Source organism: Neomonachus schauinslandi, chromosome 8 (assembly GCF_002201575.2).
Source record: "Neomonachus schauinslandi chromosome 8, ASM220157v2, whole genome shotgun sequence".
Lineage (NCBI taxonomy): Eukaryota > Metazoa > Chordata > Mammalia > Carnivora > Phocidae > Neomonachus > Neomonachus schauinslandi.
In genome coordinates this window covers 83,252,524-83,269,515 of record NC_058410.1, presented here as the reverse complement: position 1 = coordinate 83,269,515, position 16,992 = coordinate 83,252,524, and the positions used below count along the sequence as shown (strand labels likewise).

The 16,992-nt window shown below is 37.9% G+C and overlaps 1 protein-coding gene across 5 annotated transcripts in view; it reads left to right on the top strand.

Moving 5' to 3' along the window:
- Positions 1 to 16,992, top strand: part of KCNQ5 (potassium voltage-gated channel subfamily Q member 5) — a 502,673-nt gene that overhangs the window by 285,653 nt on the left and 200,028 nt on the right. The window lies entirely within an intron of this gene.

Sequence of the window (16,992 nt, the reverse complement as noted above, 5' to 3'; positions counted from 1 at the left end):
GTAATATTCCATTGTGTATATATACCAAGTCTTCTTTATTCATTCTTCTATCATCAGAGACCTGAGTTGCTTCCATATCATGGCTATTGTAAATAATGCTGCAATAAGCATAAGGGTGCGTATATCTTTTCAAATTAGTGTTTTCATTTTCTTTGGGTAAATACCCAGTGGTGGAATTAGTGGATTGTATGGTATTTCTATTTTTAATTTTTTAAGGAAACTCCACACTGTTTTCCAGAGTGGCTGCACCAATTTACATTCCTACCAAGAGTGCACAGGGTTCCCTTTTCTCCACATCCTTGCCAACACTTGTTATTTCTTGTCTTTTTGACTCTAGCCATTCTGACAGCTGTAAGATGATATCTCATTGTGCTTTTGATTTGCATTTCCCTGATGATTAATTATGTTAAGCATATTTTTAATATGTCTCTCGGCCCTCTGTATGTCTTCTTTGGAAAAATATCTCTTCAAGTAAGAGGTGGCATTTGAAATGAAGACAGAACACCTTCTGAGCGAAGATCTGGGGATAGAGTGTTCCACGGAGAGCCAGTAGAAAGGCCCTAAATAAATTATAGCCACCCATATATGGCAGTGGCGGTGGCAGTGGCGGAGGCAGTGGTGGTGGTGGTGGTGATGACAACAAGATAGTGATGATGGCAATGATCATGATGAGGATGAGGCTAAGGATGATGGCAATAGTGATGACAATGGTGGTGGTGGTAATTCATTTCTTTTACAAATGAAGCTCCAAAACTAAATAGACTGCCCATGGTCACATCATAGTAAATGATACAGCCCCCAAACCAAAATATTTACTAATGGTGGGATTTAAAAGGTGACCTAACCTTTGGTCTTTTGGCTGTTATAGCAGAGGTGCTCTTAGAGAATAGGCTTGTCTTTACAGGAATCCCCTAACTTCAAGACTCCTTAAGCACTTCCCACACTACAGGCATTTATCCTATGTGGAAGGACCCTGGACTCCAACTTGATAACAAGCTGATCTCCTTTTGTCTGGGTTCTTGTGACCTGCATAGCTCAGCTTTGTTATTTTACTCTACCCATCAACAATGTCACCAGCTTTGAAAACTTGATTTCAAGCATCTCACTTCCTACCCTTGCAACACTTAACTTTACTGTCACCAGTGCCACTAAATCTTCAGCCGATAGGAACGTCCCATCTAGTGACCCTAACACTTTGCACTACCCATCACCACCCATATGTGCCTGCTTCCTTCTTTTCACTAGTGTAGATCCCCTGTATCTTCACTATGACACTCTCTTGCAATCCCCTCTCTCAACAAAACTCCAACCTTGACTAAACCCAAGTACTGGCCTCCTCCTGTCCTCATCTGAGAAAATCACACACCATGCTGACTGATCTCCCTCAAATTCTTGACCATTTGTCTCAAATGGGTCCTCACACCCTTGCTAAGTATACTTCTCAACACTCAGGGACAGATGCACCAAACCTTCTCTCCTTTGCATTATTGGGTTTTTTTCCTTTCTAGTCCATCATTCTTAGCAGCTGTTAAACATGATTTAATATCTCATTTAAAACAAGAAAAAGAAAAAAAAAGCAAACAACTCAGATCTCAGATTCCCATCCAGCTTTTGCCTACTCTGTTCCTCTTCACGGCCATTTCCTTAGCTTCCTGGTCACTCTAATTCATTCCCATTGGGCTTCCATCTTTGCTTTTACCAAATTCAAAATCATCACGATGCCAAATTCAATGGCATCATCTCTGTCCTCTCACTCTACCTTACAGCAGCATTTCATGAATATGACCAGCCTCCTTCTACAAACTTTTCTCTCTTGCATTCTGAGACTCTATGCTCCTCTGGTTTTCTCCTTTCTCCCAGAAGAACCCTTCTCCACCTCTTTAATGGCTTCTCTTCTCTAACCTACCTCAACACTTGAGATTGTCCCAGGACTCAGTAGTGGGCCTTCTTTATTCTGAAAATTTCCTCTGATGCTGTGTCTTCAAATCTCATCTTTATGCTGATAATGCCCCTCTTTTCTTTGCTGTCTTAATCTCTCTTCTGAACTCCAGGTTCATACAACTAGAAGTCTCCTGGACATTTCCATTTATTTGTCTGAGAGTCATCTTAAACTTAGCACAGCCAAAAAAAGAACTCTTAATGTCACACACACAAAATATTATTCCTCTTCTAGTGATCACCTCTCAATAACTGGCACCTTCTACTTGGTTGTGTATACTGACTACAAAAATTATTGATTCTTCCCTTTTCTTTGCTGTACAGCGAGTCTTATCAGTTCTATGTCTAAAATCTGTCCATGTCTCTAACTCTTTTCTTGTCCCCTCTCCTGCTGCCATTACAAGCTCCCATCTTTTTTGCCTGGGTTATCGTAATAGCATACCAACTACTCCCCTCCTTCCACTGTTGTCCCCTATAATCCAAACAGCAGCCAAGATAACCTGTAAAAGTACAAATCAGATTATGACTCTGATTTACATGAAATCCTCTTGACTTTCTTTTACCCTTAAAATAAAATACCAACTCCTTATCATGGCCTGCAAGAAAATGCATGATCTGGTCCCTGACTATTTCTTCATATGCGTCTACACTTTCCCCCTCCCTCACTCATTTCCAGATCTTTTCATTCCTCAAACACATTAAGCTTGTTTCTGCCTCAGGGTCTTTGTACTTGAGGATCATGCCACATGGAAGACCTTTCACACCTTGCCCTTTTTTTCCCACTTATGTAACATTCTTTTTTTAATATTAAGATATAAATGACATATAATATTGCATTAATTTCAGGTATACAACATAATGACTTGATATTTGTATATGCTGCAAAATTATCACTAAAATAAGTCTAGTTAACATCTGTCACCATACATAATCACAATTTTTTTCTTGTGATGAGTACTTTTAAGTTCTACTCTCTTAGCAACTTTCAAAGCTACAGTATTGTATTATTAACTATAGCTACCGTGCTGTCCATTACATCTCTCAGACTTACTTAATTTAAACTGGAAATTTGTACCTTTTGACCCCTTCACGCATCTCACCCACCTCCAAAGCCTTGCTTTTCTTAGAACAGTCTTCTACACTCAGGTCTCAACTCAGATGTCCCCTCCATACAAAAGATTTCCCTGACCACCCTTTCCTAAAATACCCTCTCCAGTCACTCACTATCCTACTGCCCTTTTTTATTTTTTTCATTATACATGTCACTCTCAGAAATGCTTACTCCTAGTTACAAGATGAATAAAGTCAGGAGATCTAATGTATAACATGGTAACTGTAGTTGATAATACTGTAATGTATAATTGAAAATTACTAAAAGAATAGAACTTTAAATGTCCCCACCAAAAAAAAGAAAAGAAAAAGTCGATATGCAGGTGATGGATGTGTTAATAACTTGATGGGGGAAATTTTTTCACAGTGTATACAATCATCATGTTGTACTTGAATATCTACAACCTTATTTGTCAATTACATTTCAATAATGCTGACAAAAAATTAAAAGCTAGAAAGAAAGAAAAAAAGGAAGAAAGAGGGCGCCTGGGTGGCTCAGTTGGTTAAGCGACTACCTTCGGCTCAGGTCATGATCCCGGAGTCCCGGGATTGAGTCCAGGATCGGGCTCCCTGCTCAGCGAGGAGCCTGCTTCTCCCTCTGACTCTCCCTCCTCTCATGTACTCTCTCTCTCTCATTCTCGCTCTCTCAAATAAATAATCTTTAAAAAAAAAAAAAGGAAGAAAGAAAGAGGAAGGGAGGAAGGAAGGGAGGGAGGGAGGGAAGGAGAGAGAGAGAGAGAAAGAGAAGGAAGGAAGGAAAGAAGGAAGGAAGAAAATTCTTACTCATTTATTGATTTTCTTGTGTATATATGCCTTCTAGAATATGAGCTCCATGAGGGCAGGGAGCTCATCTGACTTATTCTGGCTTTAGTCCAAGAGCACCAGAACAATACCTGGTTCAGAGCAGACAGTCAGTAGATATGTAAAATGAATGAATGAATGAACGAATGAAAACTTAGACATTTCAACTTTAACCTTAAATTTAACTCAATCTACATGAAGGGTTTCCCTACAATGGGGGAAAGTAGCATAGAATTACATGTTCTATTAAAATGAGTCACATGCAAAGGTCTGAACTGATAAAGTTATCATTTTTCCAACCTCCTACAACTGAAATTTCAGCCATGGCAAATATTTTTATTATATTTTAACGAAATATAATATAAAATATATTTTTATAGTTCAGTCCAAAATTTATATGCATATTAAATTAATCTGTTTTATAAATTAATACATTTACTTAACTTATTAAAATCTAAATTCTATAGCAAATTCTTGGCATTTGCCAAACCTCCTTTTTGCCTCTCTCTTCAGCTTAAATTCCCACACATTGTTTAATCTCTCCAGACCTTAGTTTTCTCATCCTTGGACTTGGTGACTTCCAGCTTTCAAATTCTCTGACCCCATCTTAATATTACATCCTACAAATGTGTTCATGTGTTTGCATGTCTCTGTAATTACCCCACAATTGTGCCTTTTTCATAATTAGGACAGAACCATACCTGTAACAGTAACTGGGGCTATAAGAGTCCCCAAGGGGTTGGGAGTATAAACAAAACAAACTAACTCATAAAAATTATCCATATTAATAAACTACACATGTAAGCTGGGATTGTAAAGAAGTAAAGGAAAATTTTATTGTAGTAATTTACAATAATGCTCTATAAAAAGGAATTGCAGCTTTAGTTGCCCAGAGAAGCTTACATTCCCCCACTTTTTGGATATTCAAGGGCAACCGGACTTGAAGATCCTGTGTGATATTCTGTAAGCCCAGGACAAATTCAGCTGAAGCCCAAGTCACTTCAGGCAAGGACCTGTGTCATCCTTTGCTTGAATCAGCAAGAATCTGCCCAAAAGGATGGGATAACAAATTTCCTAGGGCATGCACAAGCCACTACCACTTTTAAAGGAAATTTATGCTTCCACCACAGAATCATATATCTGTAAAATATAGCACAAGGAAAATTAAGATAATTGTGATAAAAAAAAGATCATTGTGATCAAGTTGAAGTATATGTTAATCTAAAAAAGTAGTTTCCTTTTCTTTTGTACACCTCTTAATAATTCTTTCCTTTATCACTTTGGTTATATTAAAGCAGGTAAATCATACCTCCTCACCCAAAACCAAGGGCAAGATTGAGCAACCAGCCACACAAAGGGGTCCTCCGAAGGCTGCATGCTCTTGTATTAGCCTAATAGTAGGATTAATGTATGTTTTTAGAAACTATAAATAATTTTTTCAGTTCTCATTTATTTTGCATTTGTAAAATATTTGCAAAACTATGGTTTTTGTCATACTACTCAAATGATTTCAGGGTTAAAGATAATGAGAGATATTAGATTCTATGTAAAGTTCCAGATATACTTATGTAGACCACAAGTTTTCTCAATTTTCTATCGCCTCTATTTGACCATGGCAGAGGGAATTCTGGCGATGTAGTCAAAAGGCATAGCTCTGTCACTTGCTGTTGGGTGACTTGAGCACATCATTTATCCTCTCTAGATCTGTTTTATCGTTTTCAGAAAGCATCGTCTTGCCCTGACCACCTCACAATTTGCTCAGATGAACAGTGATTCCACATTAAAGTACATGCCATACAAAGGAAAGGTTGGATTTTGTTAGCAGAAAGTGCTGTGTCTCTAGCACCCAATTAATTAAGACATTACGAACAAACTTTTATTGCGTGCCTACTAGGTGCCCAGCCTGTCCTGAGCCACCAGGGCTTCAAAAATGAATAGAGCAGAAAGAAGGCTAGTAGTTGCCTAGAACAGCGGTGGGGGAGGGATGAAGACAAATGGGCATGAGATTTCTACTTGGAGTGATAAAGATGATCTAAAATAAGATGTGGTGATGGTTGTGCAATTCTGTAAATTTGGATATTCAAGGGCAACAGGACTTGAAGGTCCTGTGTGATATTCTGTAAGCCCAGGACAAATTCAGCTACCGGCTGAAGCCCAAGTCACTTCAGGCAAGGACCTGTGTCATCCTTTGCTTGAACCAGAAAGTATCTGCCCAAAGGGATGGTATAACATATCATCACAGAATTATACATTTAAAACAGGTGAATTTTATGGTATATATATTAAACCTCAGTAAAGCTTTAAAAAAAATAAATAAGGCATAGTCCCTACCCTCAAGAAGCTTATAGTCAAATGAGAAAACCTTACATATAAACAAAAAAGTACTATAATATGCTGAAGAGACATGGATGCTGTTGGCCTACAGTTGTATAAAATTGAAACTCCAAATGATTTAGTATTAAAAAATAAGTTTGGGGCGCCTGGGTGGCTCAGTTGGTTAAGCGACTGCCTTCGGCTCAGGTCATGATCCTGGAGCCCCGGGATCGAGTCCCACATTGGGCTCCCGGCTCAGCATGTTTTCTTGTATTTCTCCCACTGACCCTCTCCCCTCTCATGCTGTTTCTCTCTCGCTCGCTCTCTAATAAATAAATAAATAAAATTTTAAAAAATAAATAAATAAGTTTTATCATACTCTTAGCATTGGAAATACTAGTTCAAACCCAGAACAGATTTTATGATTTATTGAGAGACATACAATGTCTAAAATTTGGAAAAACTCATTAACCCTTGTACTGAACTTGGCATGCGTGAGATCTTAGTTTAAGAAACAAGGCCTTGACATGTCTGGAAATGTTGCCAATGTTGTCAATTTGACGTTCATTGAGCATAACAGATCCCGTAGTGTGGTTTGGAGAGCTGGTGGAGGCCAGGCTGAGGAGGAACAGCTGAGCCCTGGCACATTCATTTGCTTGAACCCAGCCCCTCGGGGATGCTGCCTGGCAAGGCTCCCAGATCATCACTGAACAAGCAGAATGGAAGGGGGTGGGTAGAGCGGCGACCTCAGACCCTCCTCAGCTGGGAGCTCTGTTTCCGTTTGGAAGGAATGAGTCTGTGATTCCAGTCCATGCTTTCTATTTCCAGAGACACTTTTCTGCTTTAGGAAAATATAAAGGACTCCCTTTCTCTGGGTTTGAAACTGGATCAACTCTTCTATGTTTTCTTGTATTTCCAGCAATTGTCCTAGTTTAAATCCTACACCCCAGACTCCTTTTTAACTTACAGACACGTCCTCCTTGGAGAGACGTCTCTCCACAAACTGTCTGCCTCCCTGAATGGGTTCTGGATATTATTTTCTTCCAGCTTGATCTGTACACCTCAGATGAGAAGGAGCCCCACATATGCTTACTGATTAGTTCGTGTGTTCTTTCATCCGCTTGACAAATATTTATCAGGCCTTATTATCTATTATCTATTTAAAAGTTATCCAAGCCTATAAAATCGGGTAATGTCTCTGGTACCAAACCACAGAACCTACATGGACATTGCCTAACTGAGACCCTGTATTTGGCCCATGACAACCTCATAGGCATGTATTCTCTTAGCAGAGAGAGGTCAGCACTGCTTTCTATTGTCTTCTGTGGAAGACGAATAAAATATGAAAATGAGTAAAAAGATTAATAGCAACAATGATTATTTACTGGTTTTCTCAATTTTGTAACTAAACGTAAGGGCAGTGTATGAAAAATGTTTTTCTCTATGGTGTCTTTCTCTCTGAGCCATTTTAAGGTTTGAAAGAAATATTCATTCCTCTTAAACTATCTCTCTGGATCTTAATTTTTTCTATTATAAAATAAGGGGGTTGGATTCACGACCCCCAAGGACTCTTTAAGCTTAAAAATTCTTTAATACGGCAAATTCAGCCCGAAGCTTCAGAGCAAGAAGTGCAGGTTTATGAAGAACCAAGTGGGACTGACTATTCCCCAAAACAAAGCTTAATAACTTGAGCATGTCTGTCAGGGGAAACATTTTATCAAGCTGAATTATTTATACATTATTAGTGAAGTGGTTATCATTTCAAATTATTAAAGTTTCAGCAGGAAGAACCTTCCTGCTCAGCTCTGTTTCTTCCCGTGTACAGGATGGATATCACCTAATCTGGCCTGAATCTCGTCTGACTCAGGCAGTGTACCCTCCTCTCTCCTCACACTGCTAGAACTGCAGTGTTCATGTCCAACCACTGGTGGCGTTCTTGGGCCAGTGGGAAGACAAGCCAGATGTGACCAGACTCTGTGATGCTACCCACTGCCAGTCATCACTCCCCAGATAGGAGCAGAGATGGCATTAGTTTGTATATCCAGGTAAACCATTCTGGCCAGAAAAATAAAGCCTACTCAGACAGATCACTTGTATGTTCCACAATCTGTTCATTCTACACAAAGAGGCAGTACAAGATAGTGATCAAGCACATGGGCTCTGAATCTGGACTACCTGGGTTTCGATCATGGGTTTGGCACATGTCAGCTCTGTGACTCGTAGCCTTGGTGTTCCCTATTGGTAAAATGGGAATAATAATAATAGGGCTATTTTAAGAATTATATAAGGTAGTATATGTAAAGTATTTAGAAAAGTCCTTGGCATATGATAAACACTCTGTGTTAGTTATCTGTATATTACACCTCCAGGTGGAAAAAATTAAAATTAAGCCACAAAGAAAAGAACATTTAGATGGGCAAGGTAAATGTGGTATAACATGAAGGGCACTGGTGTTGTGTGGGGTCTTCCGGAACACGGATTCAAAAATCTCTGTTGTGTAAGATTGTCATGAGGCCAACATGAGATGATTATAAGTACCTACAGTAAGATGTAGGTCTCAATAATTATTCCCTTCCCCTGCCCAATGTTTTTAATTTGATTTCTTTTACTTTCTTTTCTGTATTTATTTGCCTTTCTTTATGTCTCTTCCTCTATCTCTTCCTTCTTTCTTTCTTTCTCCTCCCCTTTCCTCCTTCTCCTCCTCTTCCTCCCTTCCTCCTCCTCCTCCTCCTTCTTCCCCATCCTCCCTGCCTTTCTTTCTTTCTCTTTCAACTAATGATCACTGGTTTTCTCCTCCAAACTGGGCAGTCTGGGGACTCTGGGGATGAAATTGGGGAATGAGCCACATAGTTCTGACTCTCTTATAGTCTAATGAAGGAGAAAGGTTTTCCTCAGATTACCTCACTAATGAAGGCCTGACTTCAAACTTTAGATAAGTGTCCTGAGCCAACAGAACACTCTTCTGTAAGGGCATGTGTCAGAAGCACTGTAAGAGAATGATGGGAGCGTTCCCTAGATCTGAAGGTTGTGAGGGACTTCGCCAGGCCCACAAGAGGGGAACGCATTCTCTGTGGAAGCCGTAGCTCATACAGAAACCTGTGGCCGGGTGGCCATTTCTAGAATGGGACGGGAGCTCCAGGAGCGAGGCGACAGTGGTGCCGAGGCAGAAGAGAGATGCGCTGGAGAGACTGGAGGGAAGTGTGGTAATATCTAACAAAAAGTCACTCTGTCTTACAGATAACCTACTGTTTAGTAGCTTGTGACTTATTCCCGAAGAAGAGTTTCTTTTTCATTTACAGAATCATGCATTTTAGAAATATATAGTTACTCCTTGATTGACCTGGAGTATTAAGATTAAACCTATTTCTCTGGTTCATAAGTTTGTGTTAACATAATTATCAATAATTACCCCATATGTAACCAAATGTTCATCAGGATTTTATGATTACTGTATAAAAATCAAGAAGTGGAGTCATTCTTGACACCTCAGCTCTGTAGCTGTCAGGTAGGCATCCAGAGTAGGCTCAGAAATATATTTTACAGATAAAAAATTAAAGAGATTGACAGATAAAAGAGTAAAAAATCATAACTTCAGTTGCAGAGAGGTTCTGCTTTCAATACACTAATTGCCTTCTAACTTTTCAGATTATTTGGGGGAAATTTTGAATGTTATTGGGAGAAAGTTGAGGCTTTCAAAGTGTAACTGAGTTTTCCAAAGTAGCAATATAGGTTTCTTTGAATTATTTTTTTCAAATGTTCACTGTGGTACTGTAGGGACTCTAAGGTGACATGGAATGGCTCAGTAGAGACAGTGTCTAGAGCTAAAATGACAAATTAAATTAGTCAAGAAGTTAATCACTCCAGCTTTGGCCAGGATTTATGTGTATAAACCTATTTGACTGATTTCAGGAAAGAAAATGGTTGTCATTTTTAATGGAAAATAAGCTTTCTGAAGTTTCAGTAATTCACTTTATAAATAGTGTATTTGACATACTTTGCCAAGTTTCATAGGCTGTTTAAACTTTTGAAGTTAAAATAATTTGAGGGGAGATTTGGAAGTTAAGATTTCTTTTTTATCCTTCCATGATCCTACCACTGAAGCCCCTAAAGAGTCTATTTGACATTTAAACAAACAATTTCTTCTCATTTACTATTTAAATATAGTCTGCACTGTTAGTAATACATGTCATTGTACCACATTATTTTTTTTTTTAATTAAATGTGCGGCTCAGCTGTTCTTCAAATGCACAACCTCTTAGACAGTCACTGAAAGATAATCTTGCCCTTCTTCGTGTGGCATGAAATCTGCATGGAGGCTTCCTGAGGGGCCGCTATCGCTGAGGCTCTGTCCCCTCACATGGGAACTGAACAGTGGGAATTTCTTAGTGTCAAATGAATGCAAAGCTGGTCTCACTGAGATGAGGTTTATTTTTAGTTACTAACAGTTTTTGAAGACTAAATTACAGAAAATAGCAATCATTTTCTAGTGCATTGGCTCTCAAAATTAATCAGGCAACTGGGTTAATAATAGCATATTTTTCTTTTTTTTTAATTTTTTTTTAAAGATTTTATTTATTTTTTAGAGAGCGAGCGGGAGGGAAACAGCATGAGAGGGGAGAGGGTCAGAGGGAGAAGCAGGCTCCCCGCTGAGCTGGGAGCCCGATGTGGGACTCGATCCCAGGACCCTGGGATCATGACCTGAGCCGAAGGCAGACGCTTAACCATCTGAGCCACCCAGGCGCCCAATAATAGCATATTTTTCTTAATAACAGAAGTACAAAAACACCTGTACTTATTCATCCGATGTCTTCAAAATGATACGCTAGTCAAAGAGTGTCAAATTATCATTTGAAAATTATTGAATAAATTCTAGGGGCAGTTTATTACTGAGTGAATTAACTACATTTTCAATGCATTCATTTAGGGAGATAGGGGGCACAGAGGTTAAGAGCACAAGCTCTAGGGTTAAACTACCTTGATTCCAACCTTAGTTTTAATACCTACCAGTTGTGTTATCCTAAGCAAGTTACTTCTCTGTGCCTCAGTTCCTTCATCTGTAAAATGGGAATGATAAAAATAATAATAATAGTAATACACATAGGGGCACCTGGGTGGCTCAGTTGGTTGGGCGTCTGCCTTTGGCTCAGGTCATGATTCCAGGGTCCTGGGATCGAGCCCCACATCGGGCTCCCTGCTCAGCGGTGAGTCTGTTTCTCCCTCTTCCTCTGCCCCTCTGCCTGCTTGTGCGTGTGCTCTCTCTCTCGCTCTCAAATAAAAATCTTTAAAAAAAAGAAATAATAATAATACACAATAGTTGCTAACATTCACGTAGCTCCTATTTTTTCATTGGGCACTGTTTTAAGAGAGTGAGAGACAGAGAGATAATAGATATTATATGCCTGGTACAATTCTAGGATCAACTATATCTTTAATCTTCACAACAACCATATGGGGTTGGCACTATTATTTTCCCTTCTCACAGATAAGGAAACCAAGAAACCAAGAAGTGAAACAATTTTCCCAGAGGCAGCTAAGTGCCAGAGTCTGAATTGAGAACCAGGCTGTCTGGCTTTCCCAAAGTCTATCCTCAACCTCCTACAATGCCTGATGTGCCCATTAATGAGATTATATACATAAACCACGTGGACCATTGCCTGTTTATAGTAAATATTCAATGAGCATTAATTACTATTATTGGTTTATGAAAGTTATGTCATATTGTGCTATATGTTGTCTCTTTCATTGCATTAAATATTTAACATTCCACTAAAATTTTCTCTTTTTTACACCACCTTTAGCTGTGTTTTGTAGAATTTGCTAAGGTTATTTTGGGGTCAACATGTGCAGAAGACATCACGCATTTTTTACTTCTATAACTTCATACAGCAGAGTGTAGAAACAATCAAGGTCAATTCTTTTTAAATCATTCATTCATTTTTTTTCTACAAATAGTTATTTGCAGAATAAGGCACCTACTACATGCCTGGCATTATTCCAGAACCTATTCTAGGGCATTCAGCAGAGAACAAGACAGACAAGTCCTGGCTGTCACAGAGCTTACCTCCTAGTAAATCATTTTGTCATGACTCAATTCCAACTTGAGCCTTTAATCCTGGGAAACAGTGCCACAACTAAAATTGAAATCTTCCATCATTAAACACTTGGGACATTAGGAGGGTGATGCATTACACAGGCCACAGTACTCTATGTCACTGGCTTTTCCCCCATGCATTTAAGAGAAGTCATTCCAGGATCTCTGAGAGCTGTAATCATAAGTGAAGCCCATTGGGAAAGAATGCACTGGCCATGTTTTTCTCCTCTGGCACATGAGTGGATGTCTCAAAAGTTAGCCCATTCTCCTCATAACTGCATGGAGAAAAGCCATCAGCGTTCCAAAATAGAAGCTGAGGATTTCAGACTCCTGAAAGAGGAATCTGTTTATCTTATTTTCTTATGTTGTTTTCTTTTGCATTTAATCCTTTTTAAAGATTTTTCTCATATTCTTCCACTATCGATATCATGTGAAATAATTATATTAGTGAAGGGTTTTCACATTAGATTATATCCTTTGACTATGCAAAGAAAAACAACTCATTATTATAACAATATTATTCAAGATACTTTTTTTTTCAGGATACTTTTTTAGTCATCTTATTATTTGAGAGGAAATTATTGGGTTTATAGAAAATTTAATCCCCTAAAAATTTAAGGGGAGAGAACATTTGTTTCTTTATTCTGCAATTCTGGTGATCTATTCTTAAGAGACAAAGGAAGACAAAGGAAATATATATATTGGCCACTCACAAATTTAATATACATCATCTCATGTAATTCTTACAACTCTGGAAACAAGTACATTTAACCCTCATTTAACCACATGAAAATAGAGATTCCAGGAAGCCATGTATCTGGCCCAAGTTCCTGAAGGTAGCAGAGCCAGGACTAGACCAGTTGTGTCCAAAGTTCCTGGACATGTACTTTTCATTGAATAGTATTTAACTGGAACAGAGATCATGCAGGTGATTATGAGATCACTGCTGTTCAAAAGAGAAAAGAGTCCTTTATAGACCCAATTGTTACATATATCACATTAACATTAGCATGAAGAACCCTCTTTAAATGCTTCTGTGTAATTTATCAAAAAAACCATTGAATTAATAGCCATCTGCAATAATTGTAAATCAATTATACTTCCCAGATGAAGTGCTATATTTTTTAACAAATTACTTGATGACCCATTAAAAGGAATAAAAATATGGTAATTGGCATAGATGAAATTAGCACCTTTCCCATTCATTTTATGCTATATCTTTTAAACTCATCATTGTCATTAAATAAAACTACACACTGCAATTCCTAGAAGAGCAGGGTTTGGACTGCGTAACTAAGATACAGGCAAAGCAAGATTTATTGCTTATTTAACAGTTCATGAGCCATTTTTAACTACAATAGAAATGTTATGTACTGATTTGGAGTATTTTTGTATCCATTTGTAGAAAGAGTGGAAACAAATCAAAAGCCTACATATATTTTGTGAGCCTTTGAATTAAACTGTTTCTTCCAGGAAACCAAATCCATTTGTTTCTTTCTTACTTAAACATCTATTAAATCTAATTGGAAAAGCAAAGAGAAAAAGAAATAAATATGGACTTTGATTGGTAAAGTGCTTGATCTTGCTGTTAATTACGTTTCGACTAGAGAAAAACTTGCATATGGAAATTTTAAAGTATTTAAAATATTTGTCTCACATGCAACATGTGGGGAGGAAAATTCCTTTCTCTTATTTTCTCCACATGAAAATGAAGCAGGACAAGGTGACATGCAGGGTCACTATGAGGTGTGTCACCGTACCCAGTCCCTAGACTTTGAGTGTGATGGCCTCCAGCTGGATAGAGTTTCACAACTCTTCCTATTCCTAGGTTATGCAGCTAGTCTTCCATCAGTGATTATTTTAACCATATCCCTAGATGACTAACACCCACAAAGCCTTTAAATCTCTATGTTAACTTCGACTGTGTTAGTGAGCTGCCAGGGCCTTGTACGTAGGCTGTCATGGATCATAATTAATAATAACGAGGTTCAGAGAAAAAGGTAAATTTTTGTTCTAACATTGAAACTAATAAATACACTGCACTTGACAGGTTGTTTCTCCTGAGCTCTGAACATGAAATAAGCATTGTTTCACGCTGCAAATCTTTTGGGCAGTTTTTATTTACTCTTTGACTCTAAATCAGGAGGGAAAGTTTGGAGCATCTAAAATCATCATCATCATCATCAAATAATATTTATTACACAGAAGAAGGGCAAGGCTTGGACTATTAAATGTAGCTGAAATATAAGACTTCCTGTGTACTTAATAGGTCATGAGCTTCTTGTGTACTGACTTGGGATATCTAAAGGTCAGTGTAGCATCTCTAACAAAACACTTGTTAAAGGTTTCTTAGTTTAGTATAAAATCCTAATAGATATCATTGTGCCGCATCCAGAAACATTATCTGTTTACCCTTCTGTATTTCAAAAAGCAAAAAATGTGATATATCTCATAAAGGGGCCCCTATGACAAATGTCACTATCTATCAGTCTGTCTATAATGACCACATTTATTCTGTCAAATATTAAATAATGAGACTTAGTAGTACAGCCACAGAGGACAGATCTACTTGGAAAGTTATACAGATAAGTTACATGGAGATTGTTCATAGTTAATTTTGTTTTACAAGATAATACTTTAACTAGGACTTGGGCTTCTGTACAATTTAGATACAGTAAAACTATAAACAACCATTTAAAAAAAGCTTCATATAAGTCCTAGGGGTCCAATTGTACAATGTTATGAAGATATACCAAATGCTAGGGTTTTCCCAGAACACCGGAAAAAAAAAATCAATTAATGTAGCACCACATCAGTTTAAAAAGAAATCAGCTTTCACCATCATCTCCGGGTCAGATTTCATGGTGGTCAGACACTTGATTTAAAATAATTGTTGGATTGAGGGGCTCCTGGGTGGCTCAGTCAGTTAAGCGTCTGCCTTCGGCTCAGGTCATGTTCCCAGGGTCCTGGGATCCAGCCCCACATGGGGCTCCCTGCTCCGCGGGAAGCCTGCTTCTCCCTCTCACACTCTCCCCTGCTTGTGCTCCCTTTCTCGCTGTGTTTCTCTCTCTCTCTGTCAAATAAATAATAAATAAAATCTTTAAAACAAACAAACAAACAAAAACAAAAAACAGTACCACAAACTTGAAGGAACTATGTTACGGTTCCTTGAGGTCATTCTTATGAAATTAAAAAAAAAAAAAAAAATAGATTGACTTCACAAACAGCCAAGACCTTTCTAGAACCAGCTGGCTTACAAATTCAACTGACCTGTTGTTACCATACTTCACAGTTAAGAATCATGAGAACAACTTGTTCTGAATCTTCTGGCCAAGTGCCCATGCACAGCGAGCATCAAACAGCTTCTATGATTAACATATAAACACTGTTTTATTAGGTTTGGCTTCCTTTCTCACATGGAATGGATAATTCTTTTTCATGCGTTTCTAGTCAGTTCCATTTTTTCCCCTCAAAGTATGTATTAGGAGAAAAGAGAAAGTGGGTATTGATTTTATGCTATCCTTATACCCTTGCCAGTTACTGAAGTTGCCAGTTATCTTAAGGTTGAACCCAACCCTAAGTAATGTATGTTTTTATGTTTTACGAAAAATATTCCCTTAAGTTATTGTCTGTATTTCAGTGTTTAGGTTACTTGTCATACTAACAGATTAACACATGCCAACAGTTCATTTTAGTTTTCCTTAAACAGATTCAGATAGGAAGGCCTGAAGAGCTTGACTTTTATCAAGAGAAGATGAAGATTTTATGTGATTACTTTAATAATCAATGTAAACAACATTATCTTTTTGAAATTCCATAGGAGAGGATAATAGCAGATATGTGAACCAATGGAAGTTTTAAACAGCAAACAAGTGCAAGTATACAATCTTGTTAGACTCTACTCCCCTCACCACTTTTTTTTTTTACTATTTTTTTTTCACTCTCTTCTGGTTAGTATTGTTATTAGATCAAAATTGTTCTTTGATTGGCAGTGTTCATATTTACTTATATTGATTCAGGAAAAAGCAGAAAGGATTTAATTTTCAGTTCATTAAAATTAAAGTAAAACAGTGACACAAAATCTTGGCCCTCTCAAATGGACACTCCAGGTTGGAAAGTTGAGTCCTGGTTTGCATTGAATATTATTTCTCTACAACATTGTACAAGTCGTCTGCCTATGCTGTCCCACAGGAAATATGAATAGTGGAAGTATTGTTTCCTCTCTTGGAGATATTGTGGCACTTGTTTTTCATGGTCTGGAGTCCAAGGGCGCAGAATAGAATTACATGTGGCAAATAGCATTTCCAACCATGTAAAGTGGAGCAGGACACTTGGATTCACCATGTTGGAACGGAGCCTCCTTGAGTAGTGATGAGCAAAGACAGCTGTAAATACCCTTGTACTTTTATGTCTCGCCTATTTTTTAAAAATTGATTATAAAACATCAACATTAGTCAGTGTGAGACTCTTCTGAGTTTATATGCTACATGCTTATTATTAATATCAACATTACAAACTGTACGGAAAATTTTTAACTACACTGGTATAGCTTTAAAAGTATTCTTACTGAACTAATTTTCACATATACTTCAAAAATAAATATTTTATCACATTCAGTTTCATCAGTTTTGCTCAATGGACTATGACTGGTCTTTTCTGCAATGATTAAGAAGTCATTCTTGCCATTGTATTTCATAAATCATAATAAGAATAAGTCTCACCAAAGTTAACCTGGGAAG